This window comes from Cariama cristata, unplaced genomic scaffold (genome assembly GCF_000690535.1).
Source record: "Cariama cristata isolate BGI_N322 unplaced genomic scaffold, ASM69053v1 scaffold9234, whole genome shotgun sequence".
Classification (NCBI taxonomy): Eukaryota; Metazoa; Chordata; class Aves; order Cariamiformes; family Cariamidae; genus Cariama; species Cariama cristata.
The window spans coordinates 6421-29824 of record NW_009611235.1 but is presented as its reverse complement, the minus strand read 5'-3'; positions in this window follow the sequence as shown (position 1 = coordinate 29824).

Genomic DNA, 23404 nt, shown 5'->3' with positions numbered 1-23404 from the left:
CCACAGAAATATAGAGCAGTGATACTAATATTTCAAAAAATGTCTCATCAAAACTCTTTCATCTAATGGCTATAGTTTTATGTCACAATCTTGGCTACGTTTCAGTGGTAGAAAGAGAAAGTCAGTGGCAAGTTTAAAAGGGCAATAAACAAGATGTATCATAAGAAATATGCCAATAATTATGCTATTACTGCATTCAATTCTTAGTGCTGTACCTTCCCAGTTATTTTCCTTTGGCATTTTGGGATAGCTTAGACAGTTAACAGAACCTCATGTCACTGCTCTTCTGGTTTCCCTTTTAAATTCTGATGCATAATATTTGGGTTGCAGCTATCATTAGCAGTTTCTTATTTCTTTTAAACACTTGGAGATTTAAAATGAATCAAGCACATATTCCTATAGGTCTTTCATTTTGTAAACATTTTCTTCTTCAAACAAAAATCTGCATTCTGGGTCATATTTGGAGATTTGTAATGTCTCTTTAACGGGTTGTAAAACCAAAGGGATTGTTACTATAATCTGTTTTAAATTAACTTCTGTTTAAACAATAATACATTTTTCAAAAAGATAATCAGAGGGGGAAACCACATTCTGATCCTAGTTGAATTGTTCTGGTAATCAATTACCCTCAGTGGTAAAACATTGTGTAGTTTATTTTAAGTCTGTATTTGTTTAGCTCCATCTTCCATCCACTAGATACTGTTACCCTTTTTAGTGACGTATTCACACTTTTTCACAATCATAAAATAGCTATGTTACGTAGATATTGAAGACTGGTATCAATTCACCTATTGACCTACTCTTAGATAATTTAGGTAGATTAATTTTCTTAAATCACGCGTTATTGGAATTTTTTTCCACAGGCTCAGAATCATTCCTTTGTTCCTGTCTGAACCTTTTCTGTTTTTCAGACTTTTTTTTAACAGGTGAAAACAAGATCTGGACAGAGAACACTAGCAATTATCTCAGTCATACCATGAACTCATCTCCCTCCTGCTTGACATTCACTGCTTAGCCATTCAAAGCTAATGTTTTTCTCTTAATCATTATATTGAACAGGGAGCTCATATTCAGGCACTACCTATCACAATCTCTAAATCTTCATCAGTATCACTGTATTTCAAGGGTACTTTTCTGCTATTCTATACGTGTGATTGGAATTCTTTGTTTCCAGGCATATGACTTTGTATTTGACTGTATTAAAATGCATATTGTTCAGATGAGCTCACCTTACGGAATGATGCAAATCCAGAATATAGAAATGATCTCTCCTGTCATTATTTAGCCCTCCACTAATTTTTATGTCTTCTGCAATATTTACCAGCAGAGATTTTGTATTTTCTTCCAGATCATTGCTAAAGAATAACTAGCATCAGGCCAAGAACAGATTATCACAAATGTCTCCATAGGATGCAGATTTTCAATCAATCACACTACTTTTGAAATCTATCTACTAAACACATCTTTCAGTCAAAGCATAAAGGGGCTTGGAATAAGCTCCATATACAGTATAAAATGGAGGGAAATGTTAAGCTGTTTTAAACAATAAAAATCTAGCTGACCAGGCAATAGATTGGAAGCTATTGTTGCTAATCTAATAACATTTTAGACTATCCAGTCATGAAGTTTGAACATCAGCATGAGAATAAATACAAAACCACATTTTGCAACCAGAAGAAATCCAGTCCCTTAGAAATAATGAAAGACAGCTTTCTCCTTCAAATGCATTAATCTGAATAGCTTTGCGGTAAATACAACATGATAATATTCAGTAAAGGACTTTTAATGTCCTACTTATTGGATAGAGAGAAGCATCTGCCTACTCAGTCCCCAAAATACAAGCAAAACTTGGAGAGTGCTTTGGCTCTGGAAGGGATACACAGAGGCAGCACTACGTATGCATCTCTTATCTCAGGAATGGCCTAATGTATATGGTAGCATTACAATAACCTAATTCTGTCCTTTCTTTTTCTTAGTCAGCACAGTACACAGTAATCTCACATGAGCCTGCATCTTGCAAGTTATGTAGGGTTTTGGCAGAACTGTCACTTCCCTTACAATACAATGCATTTTGGGCTTAGATTCATTATTAAAGAAATAGTATTTGTCTAGGATTAGTCAGTCCGAATGCAACACTTTAGGTTTAATTTTCACTGATTTATCTGGGTCATATATCAGTATGTGATATACAACAAAACTGTATATTTATCTAATCTTGTAGTAGGAGGGATACAATTATTATTGCAATATGGGAACAATTCTAATAATCTAGAAATCGCATTTCTTCTGGCTTGGACATGACTATTTAGGAATAATATTCAGCTGAAAAAAATAACTGTCAAAGGTTTTGTATGGATTTCAAAACTACTTGCCAAGAAAGTCCTCTATTTCCACTCCTCCAGCCTTCCAGGACCAAGACTGCAGTCTCACCTTATTATTCAAGAAAGTCAAATACTCTAGATTCTTATTGCCTTCTACTTTCAGCACTTTAAATGGACAAATAAGTATTATTTCACTTTTTGGCTTTGCAGGAGTTTAGTCAAATAGCTGTGGTTTGTCTTGCTTGTTACTATGATCTGTATGCCACAATCCAGAAAAAAAAATATGCTATCATGTTATTATTAAAAGAGAGGTCAAAACTTACTCTTTGTCTTAGCTGTCTGCATTGATGTAGGGCTCTGACATAATGCATATTAAATGAGGACTGAAGGTCTAAGTCTTTGTAGCTTACCAGCATAGTTTTGTTCAGAAACTCCTGAAGTCTTAATAGGTTAGCTATATGCGATATTTCTTCCCTCTTCTATTTTTACTTGGTGTTGCAGGATTCAGTAATCTATATGTAAAAAGGGAAATAAGCATTTGCAACATCTCTTTCCTTCCTGTATGCTGTACATCTGAAGAAAATTAATACCATGAATAAAAACATTTGAAATGTGACTTCAGAGTCTCCTGGTTTTAAATATTACAGACTTTCTTATTGCCAATAACACAATGTAGGTATTTAAGTATGCTCCAACTTTTCAAGCTTTTACTATGTTAAATATTTTTACTTAAGGCATAATATATGTTATAACAACTCTAGCATGTGCAAACCATTTTATAGCCCTGAGCTTCATGGAATTAATAGAGGTTTAAAGGTAATAGGGCTCATCTCTTTTATGAAGGGGATGAGCTACCTTGACATGCTCATATTTTGCAGGTACTAGAGTTTCCAGGTGCAAATAGAATTAGACAGATGGGGTGGAACTGGTAAGAAAACTGGCTGATTTTAGTCACATGAATTTGATTTTCTAAAAGTGGAAACATGAAATCACCCTTTCATTATCCTTGCATCTGACAAAATACATTATCATATGTTTTTGCTTGAACAGTGTAAAGACCGTTCAAAACAGATACAATTGCAAATCAGGAAAGATCACACTTACGTGGAGCCCTGACAATGTGATCTCATCAAGCTAGAACTTGAAATTGCAAGTGTCACTTCAGATAAGATCAGAGAATGCTTCCTGTCCCAATGATGTGACATTATCAGGTTTGAGACTGTAGCAAAGGCACATGCACAATTTTGTGAACTAACAAGGCAGATTGAGAACACACTGGTTGGCAGGGTATTTTAGATCCTGAGATTGCCTTAAGCTGGGCATAATTACAACTCATTTTTTGCACATGGGAGAGCCATCCCGAAGATGAAAAGAGCAGGGTACTCACTGAAGAAAGAAAAATGTTGATCTTTCAATTAGCATAAGTTGAAGCATCTGAACTGTGTTTCACAGTCTACGGACAGCTTTTGAGTGAAAAAAAAGTCATCTTCTATAGAAAACTCTTAGACAGCTGTGCTTCCATTTGTACAGGAATCATTTAACATATAGAATTCTACTTTTAGCTATGATGTATTTCAGCTTGCTTTAAAAAAAACCAAACTATAGAAAAACGAGAGTTTGGTGCTATTAAATTGCATAAAGTTCATCCTTAAGATAGGTCATTAGGAATTTATTAGCAGGATTTTTCTGTTGATTTGGACTCCTGAACTACAAAATAAAGACCGTAGTTCACAGTCGTAAAGAATGAAGGGCAAGGTGGCAGGAAGCCATTTAGATTTCTTGTGTCTCTGCATATTTTTGGTGCTGTTTACAGCTTAGTGTACAGCACTTCGCAAGGAACTGATTCAGAACTAGAAGTTAGGTACCAGTCCAAAACAGAATTCATGCATTAAAAGCAGGAATTGGGAAGATGCTGGAGGTCCCATGAGAATTAGCAATCTGAGAATGTCTCTTAACACTGAAAACCTCAAAGCCATTAAATGTCTCTCCCTCCGATATGGAAATTCCTTTGCACCTGCAATTTGCCTTTAATTGAACAGGTGCCAAATTATTGCTTTTGCAGGAAGATCGCCGTTTTGAACTTAGGTGTCCTTCATAGCTTTAACTCTGTCAGATGGCTGAAGACCCCTGGAAGCCAAGGCTTGGGAGCACCCCTCCTCTGTTGAAATGATGGAAGTAGAAGATGCACATTGGTACTGTTTGCATGGTGGAAGACATGAAGTCTATCGTGGTAAAGCAGCTGGAGGAGGCAGAACTGTGAAGTGCTTTTGCCTCAGTGCTATAAATAAATGTACTTAGGAATAAAACATTATTTTATCAAGCATATACATGGTCTACTTGGAAACCATGTGATTTCATGTAGCATGGGCTGCAGCATTTGAAATACTAATTCCATGTGCAGAAGATTACAGAAGGTCACTTTGGCAATGTATGCATGTAGTGTGATACCAAAATAGTAAAAAAATTAACATTTAAATGAAGAGCATCCTATCCCCCACAAAACCAGCCTTTTTTTCCAGTGACTCTACAGCATATTAAGACCACATCGATTGACAACTTCCTATATGATGCTTGACAAAACATCAAACTGTAACTTTAGTGCATAACTAAGAACCAATGGTGAATGCTTTTTAGTATTGTAGTTCTTGTTCCAGCTCCTCATTTTTGCACAAATGTTCACATCAGCTGGAGGAAAATATACTGCACGTTATTCATCTTAACAAACTTTCTCGCATTGATTAACATAGCATTTTATGAGACCTGAAAGAACAAAGTTAAATGAACAATAAGTGAACACTTATGATGGATGTGTCCCTCATAGCATTTAGATCTTTTCCACTTGATTAAAAATTCCTAGTTCCTCTTCACTGAATTGTTTAGTTTTTTAGCAGTCTCTGTCCTGATTAAAACAAATTAGCATCAAAGATCCCCAGCTGAATGAGGAATCATTAATTGAGAAACATGCAATGCTCCTTAATTACCTTAGAACAGTCAGAGAACAAATAATCTTAGGTTTCAAAGGGGTTTGCACACACTGTGCACAGTGGGCTTATTCTCTGTGTCTGCTGGAATAAAAGTAGACTCGCCTATACCATTGAGAGATACCAGTACAAGCCTCAGTAAACACATTGTAGATTGTTTGTCTAAGGTGAAAAAAAAATAGCAAGGTAATGGCTGACTGGAAGAGATAGATGTTTCAGTTTATTATGTTGATCATAGCTTTCAATTTGCTTTGTATATGCCAACATTGACTGAGAAAGAATGAAAGCTGTTCGTTATGATACAAATTTTAAAACTTCTGGAGCTGGAGTGTTTTACTCGGAAGGACCTAACAAAATGTCAGACACGTAGGTACAGAGAGTAACTGCAGAGCTTGAAATAGCAGACAAAAAGGCAACAAACTTTCATAAAACCTGGCTCAAAAGGAATCCAAGGCATATTTGCTATTCCTCTGTTGCTGGTTCTTTGGTACACAGTTCTTCTGACTGTTGGGTTTTTTTAAGCTATGACTCCGATTCCACAGATCAGTGAGTGCCAGCCTTCAAAGGAGAACGAGTAACTGACTTTTTTAAGGGCATAATATACTTACTAATATGAATATCTTAACATTTGTTTTGCTTCAGCAGCTCATAGAAGAAATCCTGCAGAAAAATGTCACTCAATAGCACTGAGTGTATTTCTGGAGTGGGGCTGTTATTTACATTGCTTTGGCACTAAGGCTAATCCAGCAAATGCTGCTAACTTTGAAACCAGACTGCAAAATTAAACACCGTGCAGAACTACCTGAGTTATCTGAGAACAAGCTGGCTTGTACCAGTGCCAGTATCCTGTGCTTTCTCACGGAGCTAATTAGCTGCGCAGAGCCATCAGCTATTAGCAGGGGTGCAGGACAGTGCTGATGCAGCTATGCCCTTCTGGTACCCAGACTAACTCACCTAGAGTTAGCCAGAGAGATCTGCACCATACTACATTATGCTATAGAAGCGTACCCTTACAAGCTTTGGCATATAAAATCCTGATGCAATGTAATACAATGTATGCTGTTGACATAACAAGATGGTTCCAATAAACATAAAGTTTAAACACCACAGTAATAACTTTAAAAAAGAGTCTCTGTACCACAGGAAACCTTTGGGCTTGCTCTCAGTTCCTATAAACCTGTGCCTCTGCTCTTTCGTCAATGAATTTTTGCTGACATACCTCAGAAGAGTGATTCTAAGATCCATTAAAGAACTTGATCTAAATATTACATTCTGGCATTAGTACTCTGGCACCTGAAGGACAGGAGTGGCACATCCAGCCTCTTATGCTAAATCCACTTTGCTTGATCCTTTTTCAGTCCATAGCCATGAATTTCTGTCTTAACTGGAAGCCTGAAGATTTCAAAGATTTCACCAGGGCTCATTCTTCTCCTAGGTAATTAAGGATGGTATCCACTCACAAAGCAAACTCCCCTTTAAGCTACAGTATGTGTAAAACTAGAAAGGAAAGTCAGGAAACTCCTCAAGCCCCTGAAGGACACTGCGCACTCTGTGCAGAAAGATACCATATATATCTGCAAGCAAAACCACAGACCTTGAGCCAAACTAACACTTCTGTAAGTGAGATACACACACACATGCATGCGAGCACAAATGTACCATTTTGGGTAAGTGTGAGTTAGATTAGTGATTTGTTTTGTGTCTCCTCCTGTGAAACAGAACTTCACCTGTATATTACACTTCTAACCATGAAGTGAGAAATCAGAAAGCAAAATGTCATGTTGTTTACTGGTTTAAGTTTTTACTTATTTAGAGTTTAGTGACGCTGGTTTTGTTGTTGTTGAAATAATAATAATCAGTATGAGTACAGCTACCGATGCCCTTCCTGTTGGCCTTCGTTTTTAGAGTCTATAAACCAAACAAGTTGATCTTCCCAGACAGCAAAACCACTGCTTGCACATTGCACTGTCACAGGAACACAAATAAAGAAACCTTTGTAATTCTATGTTGTTTGCCATCAAAGCAAGGTTTTGCAAAGCAGGCAAAAGCCAACCAAGCTTCAAAGCACTCCTTTTGAGTTGGTAATTTTTATAACAAAGGCAGTTTGTTGTAACAGAAGGTTTAACAAAGACAGGGTAAATCACAAATTCTGAATGCTTTAATTTTGAGCTAGTATTGAGCCATACAATTTTTAAGGCCTCTTTTGAAAAATGCATTAGTTTGTAAAATAAACTAAACAATAACATAAAATCTACCATTAGCAATATCAGTGGCTTAGGGGTGAACAGACCATAAAGCTGTGTGTTTTCCCTTTGATGGGACTGGGAGAGGCACAGTGGGAGACAAACCATATAAAGTGGCAATCAGGTTAAGTAAGACAAGGACATCTATACAGCAATATGATTAATTTACTTCAAATATTTAAATTTCTCAAACATTCCCCCCCTCACCCTCCAAGTATTGCACAAAACAACCCCTAGACCTACAGTAGTACAGAAATTAAGCAATGGTTTAGCACACCTGCTCTTGCAAGAGTTGCCTGCATCTTGACATAACACAATACATTGGACATAAGCGTGACTCCAAGAGCTCCACTGACTGTAAAAACCTGGGCAGGCTAAAGGAGCAGGGTCATGTTAAAGTAATATTGCTTTGATTTGAAGGCCTTTTCTTCACCAAGAAGCATAAATTCTTAGAAAACACTTGAATAAGTCTAGGGAAAGCAGATAAAACTGCAGAGGTCTAAGGAATGGGTGGATGCTGAGTATGTGGAACGTTTTGAGTGCATATGATACAAGAAAAGCCAAAATGCAGTGCAGGGGAATGGGAACAACTGGCTGGCTATCAAAACTTTAAAGGCCTGTAGAGGAGACAGCCTTGTCCCAACAGAGTCAAATTAAACATATGTGCCACAAATAAAACTTACAAATTCTGAGGGATTCAGGAATCACTGAGCAGCAGCTAAGGATAGGTTTGAAGCTTTGGAAAATTTCTATACAAAGTGCACAGATGATGCTGATACTAAGTGTAAGATGATCAGAGATACAGTAAGAACACTGCTGAAGAAAACAACAGTGTACTTCCAAGAAGAAAGAATTTGGAAAGGAATCAGGATCAGCATGTGGCAAGGACTGCATGCCTTCAGAACCTGGATCGGATTCATGATGAGATTGAATCAAAAGAAAATGCCAAGAGAGAAAGCCAATGCAAAAGACAATATTTGAAGGGCATGGTGGAGAGGATGGGGCAGAGGAGAAACATTAATGCCTAAGAAGGTGGCAGAATCCATGCCTGGAGGAAAGGGTATAATTCTCTTGCTAATTTGCTGAACAATGAAAATCTTTTGTTTTCAAAGAAGGAAGTTACAGAGGGATGGACCTGAGCTGTTTGTGGAGCTCAGTTCTGAGGAGATCCAAGAGGCAATTACAACCCTTTGGGAAGAACTTGGCACCATGTATTGACAGGGTTGCCATTAAATTATTAAAAGCAGGAGGAGGTAAATGAAGCCAAAGGCTGTACAGAATAAGTCTGTTGATTTCAGATATCTGAAAAAGTTTCAGAGCAATGGAAGATGCTTTTCATAAATGCAATGTAAAAGCTAGTGCGGTGCCTGTCTTTTTCGGTGCGGTGCCTATAAAGATTTCTCAGAAGACTTTACCCTTCTCTTTTTGTTTCTTCTTCTTCTTTAAATAAAGCAAGAACAGTTCAGTAACACCGGTGGGATTCTGGAAAAGAGTTCTACCAAATATTAAATATTTTCATGAGATATTTGGTAAGATATAACACTGTAATCAGAAAGAATACACAGACTTACAGATTTTAAGAAACCTTATGCTGCTACATCATGGCCTTTGAGCTACATTGGAGGAACTTATAACTCCATAAAACATTTTTAAAAAGGCATAGTCACTATTTGCAATGAAGAAGATGGAGCATGGAGAAGGTCTAAAATCTCTGACCCATTTAAGGGATGGAAATGCATTATTCCCGATATTCTTCAACATAGTTAAAATGGGACAATCACTGACATTTTCAGACTACAATGAACACCAAAATAGTGGAGCACCTTTGGGATATTATGGTCTGGGCAACTGTGAATGAAGCAGAAGGTACTCTACAAAGAATGGCTACTTGAAGAAGAAAAACAAAGAATAAATAACATAAAATCAGACATCTGAGAAGCCTCATTAATCAAAGATATCAGTAAGTTGAGTAGATCAGTAAAGTTATTTACCAACAGTCGGAAAATTACCTCGATAGGAGAAATTGAGAGCAAATTCCCTGACTGCAAGTGTGTGAAAAGCCACACAATAAGAATTAATTAATATCTGCCAGCAAATGTTTATTTTCTTTTTTTTTTTTTTTTTTTAATTATGCCTCAAGTTGTGGTATAGAAAACTGCAACATCTAGCACTATTAAATAATTTGATACTAAATAACTTAATAACTAAAATATACTTAGCACTCATAGAGTGACTGTTATTTTTAGATCAGTAAAGAGCTCTGAGTACTCTCTAAACATTAATTAATTACCGTTCAATATTCCCATGTCATTAGTAAGGTTAATTTTATCATTCCTAAGTATTCAGTTAGGAAACTTAGAGCAGAAACATGATTTGCCATATTCCAACCATCTATTTAGAAGCAGAAACAAAATTATCTTCATTAATACATTTAGAAGGATTTTTATATCTGACTATTTGGCTCTCTGAGCTTTGGGAAGACGAGAAGAGGAGGAGACTTGCAGGAATATTAACAGATTTCATGTCTGAGAGAAAGCTTTAGAACACAGACAATTTGGGTAGAGTTCTGTCATAAGAACATCCATATTGGTTATCCTAAACATTATGTTCCAAATCTATGTTTATTTTTTCTCAAGTATATTTTATAACTGAGTATTGTAAAGGAGCTTTAGAACTTCACATGAAAAAGTAATTTGTCCTTCATGTTAACCACTAAAAATCATGTCATAACAATGACTTTTGATAAATACTGACCTGGAAAGGAATGTTAAAAAGACTCAGACCTCCAGTAGAATAAGATGTTTAAGATATCTCCTAGGTCTGGAAGCGAATTTGAAGAGCTCCACCTTAGTCTTTTCTTGCTTCTTGTCTAATAAAAGGCCTTTTAGAAAAAAAAGCATTTGCTAAAATTGGAAAAGAACATAGCTAAGCATTGTTTTGATGATATCATAGATAGGTAAATAGTTATTGTCAAATGAGTAACAATTCTCTCAAAATCCCAATTCATATTCTTTCTCTATTTTTAACTCTGGCTTTAGCATATAAAAATTCTTGCAGGACAACATACTAAAAAATAAATGATATATAAGGATGGAAGACACTTGCCTCACTTTATGCACTCAGTCTTGGACATGCTGAAAATACTGATACCCAGTTGATAACAACTGATAATTGATAACATTCTCTATACAGTATTTCAAACAGACTTCTATACCCTCATTCAGAAGGTAAAAACAATTTAAGGTTTTATTTCTGTAGGAATGACTATTAGTATATACATAAATAGTCACTGATTCAGTTAAAGTCTTCATACTATTCAATATAATATGTGAGAATATGTGAGGAAACTCAGAAAATGTTCTGATTTAGATCAGCTGTGAAACCAATTACATAATTCCATATATATATACACACATATATGCTTCATGGATGTTTTAAAGAGGGTTGTTCGCTTTGTGTTTTTTTTTCTTTTTGTTCATCATTCCCACCCTTGCTTTCTTATTTTAGAAAAAGGAAGTTTTTAGCTTATCAAGGGGTGCAAAGAGATGTTTTTTACCAAAACATGACTGAGCTTCCAGTTACATGACCAAGGAAGTATCAATGAAAGAAAGCGTGGGGTAATAATAGTCGTCTTTCAGCCTCACAATAAATTTCAGAGGGTCACTAGAATTTTGACTACATATACAAGATGCTGACTTTTTACATCAGAAATATCTGTAGCCATAGAAATAGCCATGGTCATACAGAACTATCAACATTCATTCTGAAAGTGAAATAGCATTAAATAAGGAAAAGCTGAAAGAACACATGGCCCTGAGTTACAGAAGCCCAGGTTCTGCAAGGCCTGTTTTTGCCAGCTTTGTTGTTCTTCATTGCTATTAAACAAGCAAGTACTGAAGACAATATGACAAGTTCTGGCCACCTGTAGACAACAGTAGTTTTGCTCTAAGCACCTAAAATATCCTTAGGTATTCTGTACTTTAGTTGAGAGAAGATCTGAAACAAGTGTCAGTAAGCTACAGCTTTTCAGGTAATGCTGCACCTTAGAGACTGAAAAAATAGATTTAATTTATTTAATTTTCCCCAGTAATGTCAAGCATTCTGGGTAGGACAACTTTGTTTAAAAAAAAAAGAGTGGGATTGTTAATTACCTTTTACAGAGACTTTTCCTTTATTGTCAAGAAATCTTTCAGATGCTTTCTAAAAAAACTGGTAATGAAATTAGATACATAATGATTTTATAATTTAGATGCATACTATGAAAGTTATTATGGATAAAGACTGAACATCTGTTAAAGTGATCCCAAACTAAAATTCTTACCATCAGGATTCCAGCTCTCTACATTAGATTATTTAGACAATAATTATTGCTGCAGATTTTACACATAACAAATTCCATGTCCTGATCTGAACTTGTCCAAATGTTTTTTATTTGGGAAGACGACAGGGGACTCTAACTATAAAGAGAGAAGTCAGCTATGAAAATTTTCAAATCAGATGAATCTGAATGTTCCTAATTAATGGTATCTTCATGCCTTAACATAACTGGAATTTGGCCTTTTTTTTTTTAGAGATAATTTTAATAGGGGTAACATACAGATAACCATTTTTTTGTATAGGTAAGCTAGCATTTCATTACATTTCATAGGACTGTAACAAATGGAAGCAAGCATTCTAAAGTGTTATTTATATGTGCAAAAATTTGATAATAAGTAGTTTCAGTACTTTATATAAATATACAAGTACAGAGAGGAACTGAAGTAGTGAACTCATGCTACCATGGACAGTCTATCTCATATTTTGAACAGTAATTCATAGCTGCTGAATTTCCCTCAGCAGAATTCACAGACTGAGGGGGTGGAAGTGGAATCCTGACAATCAGAACTTCACTGGGCTTACTTTCCAGAACAGCGCTTAGTTGTTTATTTTTCATCCAACATAAATCACATTAGGGGTAAAACAGGCCATTCAACATTTTCTGACTCTGTTAAAGAATTCAAAAATTAAACTGGAAAGCAGGGTTTAAAAAAAATTGGCTTTTTCATGAAGCAATCATAATGTGACAGCTGATAAAACATCTCATCTGATGTACAGTATTCATTATTAAAAAGTTTGCACTTGCCAACAACTAACAAAATGTAGCTATCAGACATATTATGCTATTTTTATGCCTTTCAAATAGAAAGCTGTAACAGTTATTCTGAAACTTTGGTTCGAGATGTGTTGCAAACTTCTGGTATTTAAGTGTGGCTATTATATAAGTATTTTTATTTAATTATTTTATTATTATATGACTTTACTAATTTGCATGCAATCAGGGACCCTAGGAGAAGAAAGATACTGTAGAAAAAAAACACTCTCAGAGTGAATGAAAATGCTGAATGATCCCATGACAAACATGCTTTTCTTGTACAATAAAATAACATTTTTAACTGTTAACACAATAAAATGGCTGATAGCTATTTGCCCATCTTCAGTGTTGCAATAAAATATTTTAATCCCTTTAAAACTCATACCTGCTTTTCAAGTATTTGTCAAACTCCAGTTGAGATACAGAGGAACATAATCCTTTATGAGTGAGTACAGCCAAAACTCTTCTACAAGACCACATGGTCTTTCCATGTACAGGGTTTCCAGTACATTCACAAAACACACGTTGTATATTTCTCATGTGAAATGTTTAGTTTGAGGATAATACAGTTTGGAATACACTCCAGACAAGTGGTTCTTTCCTCTTGATAAGTATATGCATCATATAAACCAGTTCCATTGGTTTGTATTCATTTGAACAGATCAACTTTAAAACTGACAGAAAGGGTTGTTTTCAAAAGACCATTTTTTTCACTATGCTAAGTAGCACTGATTGAAAGTTCCCAACAGAAGCTTTCAAAAGGAATTTTTAAAGTTTTAAGATGTAAGAGACTGAGGTCAGAATAGGCAATAAAAGTCACAAGATTGTGATGGCATTACTTTAGGATAATAATCTTATTTTAAGATAGGAAAATACTGAAACAATCATGCCAGCATAAGAAATAATTATACCATAATTCATAAGTGCATAATCTGTCAAAACAATAGAGCAGTCATGGTTAGATGCAACCTAATATTCCTGTATAAGATATAACTACATACTGTACAATTGTTCCTTTTTATAGTTATTTTTACATTTAGTCCTCATCCAAATTAAGCTGAGTACTTCTATGTATGAATGGCATTACAAAATAAACACAACTCACGACAGGGCTTTATTACTGCTACTGCACCACCATGGCATGCAAGTAACTATGTAGTCAACTATAAACAGTAAAATGTCATCATCTTCCTGCAATAAAAAGAACATGAAAAATACAGATATAGTAGTAAACATCAATTATCTTTTTATATCTTTCATATTTACCAAAAGTCTATTGTTACATGAGGCAGTTATACCTCTGTGTCACTCTCCTGCACTAGTATGGTGGGAAATTTGGAGTTGAGAAACTATACGTTCAACAAGCTTGTACAAAACGACTAGTTTCATATTATACTGCTGTCAATGTGTAATGCATAAATGAAAATATGACACATCTGCTACCTACCCCTTAGCATTCTCTTACTCTTTTGTATATTCATGAATTTTGAGTAAATAAAAAGACTGAGGGCCATTAAAGCTGTTTGCTAGGTTATCTGTTGTGGTGACTGAGCCCCCAAAAGACTAATGTCCTATAGAAAGGAAACTCTTTCATCTGCTTTTTGTTGCCGAGTCCTGATTGTGTGAGGTTCCATACTGGATGTTGGATTTGAGAACCACTGTTGGAAGCAACTTGGATTTCTAAATACTTATTTATTTAATTTTTGTTATGCAGGGTAATTTTTTAACTGGTGTGAAAGTGACAATGAGGTGAAATTCTGCAGCTGGGAGAAAAAGAAGTCCATACTTTATTACAAAAACAAAGGTCAAAGTGCTGACTGGGATTCATTTCTTCTGCTTGGGGTCAGGACAATATACAGATACTAGCAAATTTCAATATTGAAACGGGAGCAGGTAGAATAACAGCAACTTAAACTCTCCTTAAATTGCAGTCTTGAAGACTCTCTTGGAAAAAAAAGCAAACTTTATTGCAGAAGCAGCTTTTCCATGGTAAATTAATTTTGCTAATCAGTTAGCTGGCATGGAGGATCCACATGCACTCCGTGTAAAATACATCATTCAGAATTCAGAATAGACTCTTAGGTTCAGAAACATGAAAGCCCACCCATCACTCTGCTGCAGCCCAGATTATGTTTCTAAGGGTTTTACAAGGTGAAGGAAAATAATCATGAAATGCTCAAATCCAGACTTTTTATCAATTTACCTTTCAAATATTACATGTGGTGTTCTCAGGTTATATCTATCCTAAATTCAAAAGCTGCCTACCTATTTTGGGCAATGATGAAAGAACACCTAAATCCAAATGATCCTCTTTAGTTCCTGCTTGCTGGAAAGAAATCTTAATGCTGATTACAAGGAAAGAACTGTACAATTCTCATTGTTACATTAAGCTATACAAAAATGTCCTTTAGTTTCCTAGATTTTGCTTAGTTTTCAATTATACAATTTCCTTCTACATTACAAAACAATGTACAGTTTTTCCTAGTTCTGTTCAAAGATTTTCCCTGCTCTGATATGTTCAAGATTAAGAATACTAGGTATTTTATTTCATATTTTGTTGATATCAGGATCCACTCTTTTTATTAAAGCTCATCAAGCATACTCATACCTACCATAAGTTTGTTCTGCTTTGGGGTATAATAGGCTGTGTGACTAAAACAGAGCACAGTACCTCATATGTTCATTCATAGATTTGCCTCCATAAAAACTGAGGCTGTAGTATAGCTTTCAATGGAAGCCATTTAAAAAGAAAACATTACAGAATATACAATAGTAGTTTTTGAATCTCAGACACAAGTTCCTTGGCGTGTTGAAAGATGATGTTTTCGATTTCTGACTCCTGAACTCTTATCTTTACAGTCCGCAGGCTTCTGTTGTGAAATGTCTATCAGTGCACTTGCAATTGCAAGACCTGTAAGATAAATAAAGGAAAAACAAAATTTAATGCCCAGCTTTCCTGAGAAGAGTTCCAAAGCAGGGTGATGGTTCCTTTCATGCCAAGTTTTTGTACTTTCCCAGAAGTCACCAGTTTTATTTCAGAGTTAGATAACAAGTTCTCATTTTCTAAAATGTTACCTGGTAACAGTGAAGAAACAGAAGAAGAAAAAAAGTGCAGTTAAGACACTAGACTGGAAATCAGAAGAACTGAGTTCCACTTAAGTCTCTCATTGATCTGTTGTGTGATCTTAGCATCATCTGTCTTTATCACCATTTTCTTGGTTATGTGGATCAGCAGCTCTTTGGCATAGATTTTCTCTTATTAAATGTTTGTGTATCACATTTAGAAATGGATGAAACTATCAAATCAGAAAATGAAAAAGAAATGGAGATCACAGTTAAGACAAAATTGTATCCTTGAATATTTCCCTTTGCAATATATATGCCTCCCTAATTTAGGAATATACAGAGGTCAGTATTTACCGTGAACAAAAAGATATGAAAATATCTTTCCAGAATGCATGAATCTGTGAACAGACAGCAAACCGTGATGGTGTGGGCCTGGACAAATTCTAAATACTATCAACTCACCAAAACTCTTCTTTTTCAGATTCTGGTTAAGGTGTTGGTATTTCATGATCTGTTACAATCTTAGAATATTACTGAGGGCATGGACAGGCACGCTTAGGAAATGAGTAGTTTAAGAATTTACTCTTCCATTTGCTTGTTACTGCATACTTGCTAGAAATTACTGACTTCTGCTGAAATGCTGTGATTGACAACACACTTCATACATGGTAGTTCTGAATTCTAAATTCACACAGGTGATACTGCAATGAAATGGATTAGGAATATTCACATCATTCATATGTTCCACTGCAGCACAGCTGCAATAAAACCATGACACTTGTATCTGCAAAAGCACATCTCTACATACCCATAATGTAGGTAAAGATAGTGCTGGTTCTCTGTACTACCCAATACATCTCAGTCTCTAACCAATAACAGTACTATTCCACAGGGAAACCTTTGGAAATACTTTTCACCATGTTTAACACCAATTTTGCAATATTTTTCATGTATTCCCTCATTACAACACTTATCTACTAAGAAACTGCACAAAAAATATTTTTCACTTACAAGTGTTTCTACAGGCTTCTTTCCTCGTATATGATATACTGTCAGATTCAGTTCAGGTTTCCAGTATCCTGAAAAAATCTATGCTATTGCACACTGTAATACTACCTTTCTTAATACGCAAAAATGTTGCGAGAATTAATTAATGTATATAGAGCTTTTTGAAAATGCACAGAACTATACTGTAAAACGCTAAGTACAATTATCATTGCTACATTACAGGATATGTAAGAGCCAAGATTAATTAAGTCGTTTTTCTCACATACACATATATTTCCTGGCATGAGCTAGTGATGCCTTAAATTGGACTTTGATAAATTAAATTTTTGAAATCTTTGAGGCACCTTTAAAGTATCAGCAGTATATGGTATTAGCAAATTCAGGGATAAAACCTAAATAACATTTTGATGGTTGCTTAAATGTGATCCTGTCTTTAACATCTACGCTTAGGGAGTATGCTAAATGGAAAGAATATTCTTAGGAAAACATTTTAACATATACTTGGAGGTATGATGCTAACCTCACTTTACATAACAATTAACAAAAAGGAAGAGGTATTTTCTTCAAATCTAATGCTGGCATGCTGTTAGAGTTCCATTAAAATCGGTCACTACAGAAGATCATTTTTCAAAACGTCACACAAATCATCCGATGAAATTCATTTATTATGTTCTCTACACCCAGCATAGTTCCTTGTTATCAAAGCAATACAATTAGCTGGGGGAACAATTCATTATTTCAGACTGGCAGTCTAAAGGAATTTCATTTACCAAGTCAAGCTGATGCACAGACACTGCAAGCAAGCAAAATTTACATCAAAATACAACAGAAGATTTGATAAAAATGCTGTCACTTAAATATTCATTAAAAGAAAAAAAACAAAACAGTTCCTTTATCTTACAGGTTTTGTATCTAAACAAGAAATGTGAATACATTTATAGTCATTAAAGTGGTAACTGTAAATCGTATAGTGCTCTATATCTATTACCTCAGTTCATAAGTTATTACATTTACCCATCTTCCCTGAATGCTGCCATTTAAATATCCTACCTACCATCCAAACTGGTACTTTCCAAACCAGCACATGGTCTCTGGTTGCTTCTGACTCTTGAGTAAGGTGGCAGAAAGGAACAGTGGAATCAGTAAGCATCCCACCTGAAGAATCAATGGGTCACCTCTAATAGTCTGATTTCTGGAAATTCAAGCCTAGCTGCAGAACTGGACCTATTTTTAAGCTTAGTTTGTTTTTCTACTAAATGTTATAGAAATAACCTGACCTAGTTCTATGCAGCTAAAACAACCTCTAGGTTGTTTTAAGGCTATGTATGGGAAGATCATTAAGAAGTGAGCCCAGTCAAATACATAAGTGGAAAGTGTATTTTTGTAAGAGATAATTGCATCCACAATGAGAAAAATACCAGAGAAAGCAATATGAACTTGGTTATCTTTAGCAGAACTATTGTCTTTCCTAATGGAAGTTAAATGGTAATAGTTTATTCTCAGGAATGTTTATTCTTATGTCTAATCATAAAATTACTGGTGTGTGAATTTTTTGTGGGGTTTTGTGTTTTGGTTTTTTTTACAATAACGCAAAACAATTAATAAGTACAGGAATAAAATACAGCACATCAGATGAGATTGCCTTGAAAAGCGCATTCCCGATTTATATACAAACAGCACTTCAAATTCTGCATTTGAACAAAAGCATCTGAAAAAAAGTCATTCATTTTGAGATGCTCTCCTCCCAGTCTCTGTAAAAACAGGCAGTACTATATATTTTAATTTTGCAGCAAAACAGCTTCATTAGGCGTGAAAGGTTAATTGCAGGTTTAAGTGCAGTTCAGGGAACAGTGCACGGGTCTGTAGTGAATAGCACAGGCTGCTACAGGAAGGCTGAGTGCTATAAACTGTTTGCCCTGCTGAAATGTTTTACTACCTCATTTACTAACTGTCTTCTTTTACTGCTTGTATTTGTAGTTCTTCTAAACCTTTAATAGCTACAGTTTTATTTCACTGTAATCAGATTTAAATGGAAATACCCATGCTGGGGTGTTTAAACATTTTTCCTCTGATTGTATACAGCTACATTTGAACTGATGTAAGGCTACACTATCTCTCAAAGCAGAAAAAAACCTTACATTGAAAAAGTTAGTGTTACATGCTGGCATGCGTATTTAAAACCTTTTTTCCTCCTCTATTGTTCATTTTAATGAGAAATGCATTGAGTTCTTAGTCTCCCCTTTGTTAAAAGTAAGGGAACAAAGAATGACCTCAGATTCATGGTTAGGCAGGTAACTGGAAATTTTTTTTTCAATTTAAATGTGTATTATTCAGAGATAACATTTGGAATGATGTCTTCATTTGATTAAATTCTACACATTTTCATTGTTACACAAAACCAGAACATTCAGAAAGCTGAAGACAATAAAATACCTACAACTCAGGTAGATCAATTAGATTTGTTTGACATTTTAACCAAAATTACAGTCATTGCTTAAGGTGACCTTAAGCAAAGAAAATAAAATGACAGCTGCCATACAGAGAGACTTAAACAGAAAAGACTGGGGCAATGCTATACTATCAAAGTAATGGTTTCATCCTTCAGCACCCAGCAGTCTTTGTGTTACTTTCATTTGTTGATCCTTTAAAGATGTGTTACTGTACATGCTCACCCAACAGTGGACAGAGTCCCTTTATCATAAAGGATCTGTTATTCAAAGTCTTTCCATTGTAGAAGATGCAATGCCCATGAATATCTGCGCAAATGGATCTACGCAGTGTTTGAAGACACACTGAGAAAGTGATGAGAGTTACAAACTCTAGTGCCTCATGAAGATGACCATAACACACAGTGAAGCCAGTGAAGACAACTTCATGCTCATCAATAAAACTACGAGTTATTATGCAGGCAATTTTAATGAGTTCTGTCATTTATCATTATTTCAAGTCTATAAAGAACTGTTTTGTAAATACACAATGTATATTATGTGTGTATAAATGACTTTTATATACAAAACCACTTGTTAATAATGCAGTTTTGAACTATCTGATTCTTCATTTGATGAGGCACATCACATTTACCATAACCTTTATGGATGCATACCAGGACTGCATACACTTATTCTTCATAGGAAATGCATATGTTAGCTATAGTGTCTGTAATGGCAGAGGAACATAACTTGCAAGAAGGTTGTTACTAGGCTAGTGTTTCTGAGTACCCACTGAAAAAGTTCTCTCACTTTCTGTGAGACATTGTGCTAGGAATATTCTTATTCAGTTTAGTTGTTAAAATTTTCAAGATTGTCTGATACTTCCTATACTTTTCCTGTTTTCTCAACCAAACTTTCTCCAAGTGGACTAACTCATGATTCATTTTCATGACTGAAAAGGCCAGAATGTTGTTTGTGCTACACACTCCTGTGCTATAGATCAAGTCATGTCAGGAGATATCCAAAACGCACATAAAATGGAACCAGAACAAAATTTGGGATTCAAAAGCATGATCCACAAAACCTTCTCCTAACCATGTACAAACCTGATACTCCAGTGCCTGCTTTCCATGAGAAAAATTGAGTCATCTGAAGTTCAAGACTGTATATGGCTAGAGAAACCACCGTATCTCACTACAGAGCTAAGTTCACTTCAAAGTCAGAAAATAGTCAAATCCTTCATGTGTATCTGAGGGTCTTGATTTGGCAGGTGTGCCTAGACAATATCCAGAGATCATGGACTTAGTCACAGAGAAAAACAATCATAAGCAACTGCCAAGAAGAATAAGTATCTTCATAACCTGTCATATTGAATGTTTTTTTATTTGAATTAGATTTTTTTTAAAAGGACAACCTGACAGTACCTCAAAATCACAAAGACTTTTTATGGGCTTCTCTTCCTGTTCGGTGCATGGATGTGTATTTTAAGTTGACACCACTCTTACTATGAGAAAGATATATTAAACAAACTAAACTAGCTACGAAATTACTTTGGGCAAGTAACCTCATCTCTTTTTTTCAGTGATAATTTTTGCTAGATGGGAAGACAGCCAACAGTCCAGGAGGTATGTTTTCCTTTTCTTATGCATATAACTTAATTAAATAAGTAAAATATGAGACAGAGCTTAAACCATAACAATAATAAACTAAATAATGATAGTGTGGAATTAAATAGCCACACACTACTAGAGAGGAGATGTCACGCTCCTTTGTATTATACCCTTGGTATTTAGTAATAACAGCTATCTATATAGGGCTAGGAAACTCTTATTCCCAGAACAGACTTATAAATTACTTGCTGTCAGTTTGTGGGAAATGCAGACTATACAATAAAGGATCTTTTACGAAATGTTCAGCCTTTCCCATTTTTCTCATTTTGAAAAGGAAATGGCCCTACATATTTATGTGAAATATTTGTGCTTCAAGAGGCCAGTAGTGACCATTTTTTTTAATATGGTCAAGCAGTTTCCCCTTCCTTTTCAGTGTGAGATATCTGTAGTTTAGTCTGTAATCTGGGTCTGTACAACATCTTTAAACTAACCAGTCTGCCAGTGGCTAAGAGACAGCATGGGCTGTTCGGTCTCTCTGGCTGTGGACAGGCAGGGATTGACTATGCACTTTGGAATAGCTTTTGTCCATTCAGCAGGGCAAACAAACAGCATACTGATGAAGGGGACCTTGTGAGGAGTTGGAGACATTATGGTAGTGGGATTGATGCAATCTAATGTCAATTAACTGAAACTTTTATCTCCCACCCTCTTTTCTCAACTCAAGCCCTCCTGGAACACAAGAATCATAGAATCGTTTAGGTTGGAAAAGACCTTTAAGATCATCGAGTCCAACCATTAACCTAATGCTACCATGTCCACCACTAAACCATGTCCCTAAGCACCACATCTACACATCTTCTAAATATCTCCAGGGATGGTGACTCCAGCACTTCCCTGGGCAGCCTCTTCCAGTGCTTGACAACGCTTTTGGTGAAGAAATTCTTCCTAATATACAATCTAAACCTCCCCTGGTGCAACTTGAGGCCATTTCCTCTTGTCCTATCACTCGCTACTTGGGAGAAGAGACCGACCCCCACCTCACTACAACCTCCTTTCAGGTCGTTGTAGAGAGCGATCAGGTCTCCCCTCAGTCTTCTCTTCTCCAGGCTAAACAACCCCAGCTACCTCAGCTGCTCTTCCATTGATTACTTTTAGAAGGAGCTAATATGAGGTTACTGCATTTAGCTGGACTGTATCATCAGACCTTAAACCAACCCAACCCGTGCACTTAGCAAGTGGGAGAGGAAGACTGAGATAATGGCTGACCGGAGCTGAAACTGCATAAGAGATGATAGGCAGGGAATGGTAAGTCATGGTAGGTCTTGAAGATGAACAATAATATTTGAGGCAATAGAAAAAGGGAGTGCATGCAGCTACTAAAAATTATATCTGTGATAAGAAAAATAGCCAAGAAAAAAGATCTGAAATAGACATGGTTAAGATAGTAGTTGTTCAATGTGGTAGCAATTCAGAAGCAAGCTGCAGAGATCCTGCACAAGGGCTTTTGTTCTGGTGATGCAGAGGGAAGATGGTGTTTTGGAGAGGCTGCAGCAAGAGAATTCAGCAAGACTATGCACTCTGGTGGTGCGGAAGCAAGGGAATGACAGTCAAAAGATACTTGGGGGCAAGACCATAGGGACAGCAAGGGTAGTAGTGTCATTAACACAGACTCAAGGGAAAACAATGGAATACAAACTAATACGAAGAAATGTAAAACATTGTGGGAATGAAAAATAAACAACATAAAACTGGTCTGTAACCTAACCTGTTGGTGAAAATAACCCAAATCCAGGTGTGTGGAATACAGACTTCCATTAAAGTCAAATACATGCATTTTCTACAAATAAAGGAAGAAATTGAACTACAGATACTTTCCCAAAATCTCTGACACCTTGCTTTGCCAAAAAAAATCTTTAAATTTGAAGAGTAAAGCACACCTTAAGCTATGATGGCTAAACAACGTTACTAGGTATATTATCTATTTCTTGGATCCTATTCTTTGGTTCTCCCTGGTAAAGCTTGTCACAGATTTGTCCAGTGATATTAAGAATGCGACTGACTCCAAAGACTGAAAAAAAAAATAAAAATTGTAGTTGACTGCTGAATCTGAAGATAAAACTTTCTTCTCAAAACCTCTTATTGACTCACTTTAGATATTACAATAGGCTTGGTAAATGGTTACATTTAGACTAGTTTAGTAATAGCTCCTAAAGCTGCAATACTTATCAGTAGTAAATTTCAATTAATAAAGCAGACATCACATTTATTCAGGAAATACATTCTTCTCACAGAATAGCAGAGCTAAGAGAACTAAAGCATCTTGATGTTTTTATCCAAGAAATTTTACCTTGGCAGTAGTTACAGACAAGTGGTCTATTTTTATACCATTATTTTATTCCATTATTGTAATTTTTGGACCTTGAACCACAAATGGTAATTACAGAAACCCGAGAATTCCCCTAACTGTTCCATGTCTTTCTCAACATGGCAACATGTCCTATTTTATACAAACTGATGTCAGATTTTTGTATGCAATGTTTTTTTCCTTTTACATTAAAATATAAGCAACAAGGAATAACTGCATGAATAATTATGCATATGATCACACTTTCCCT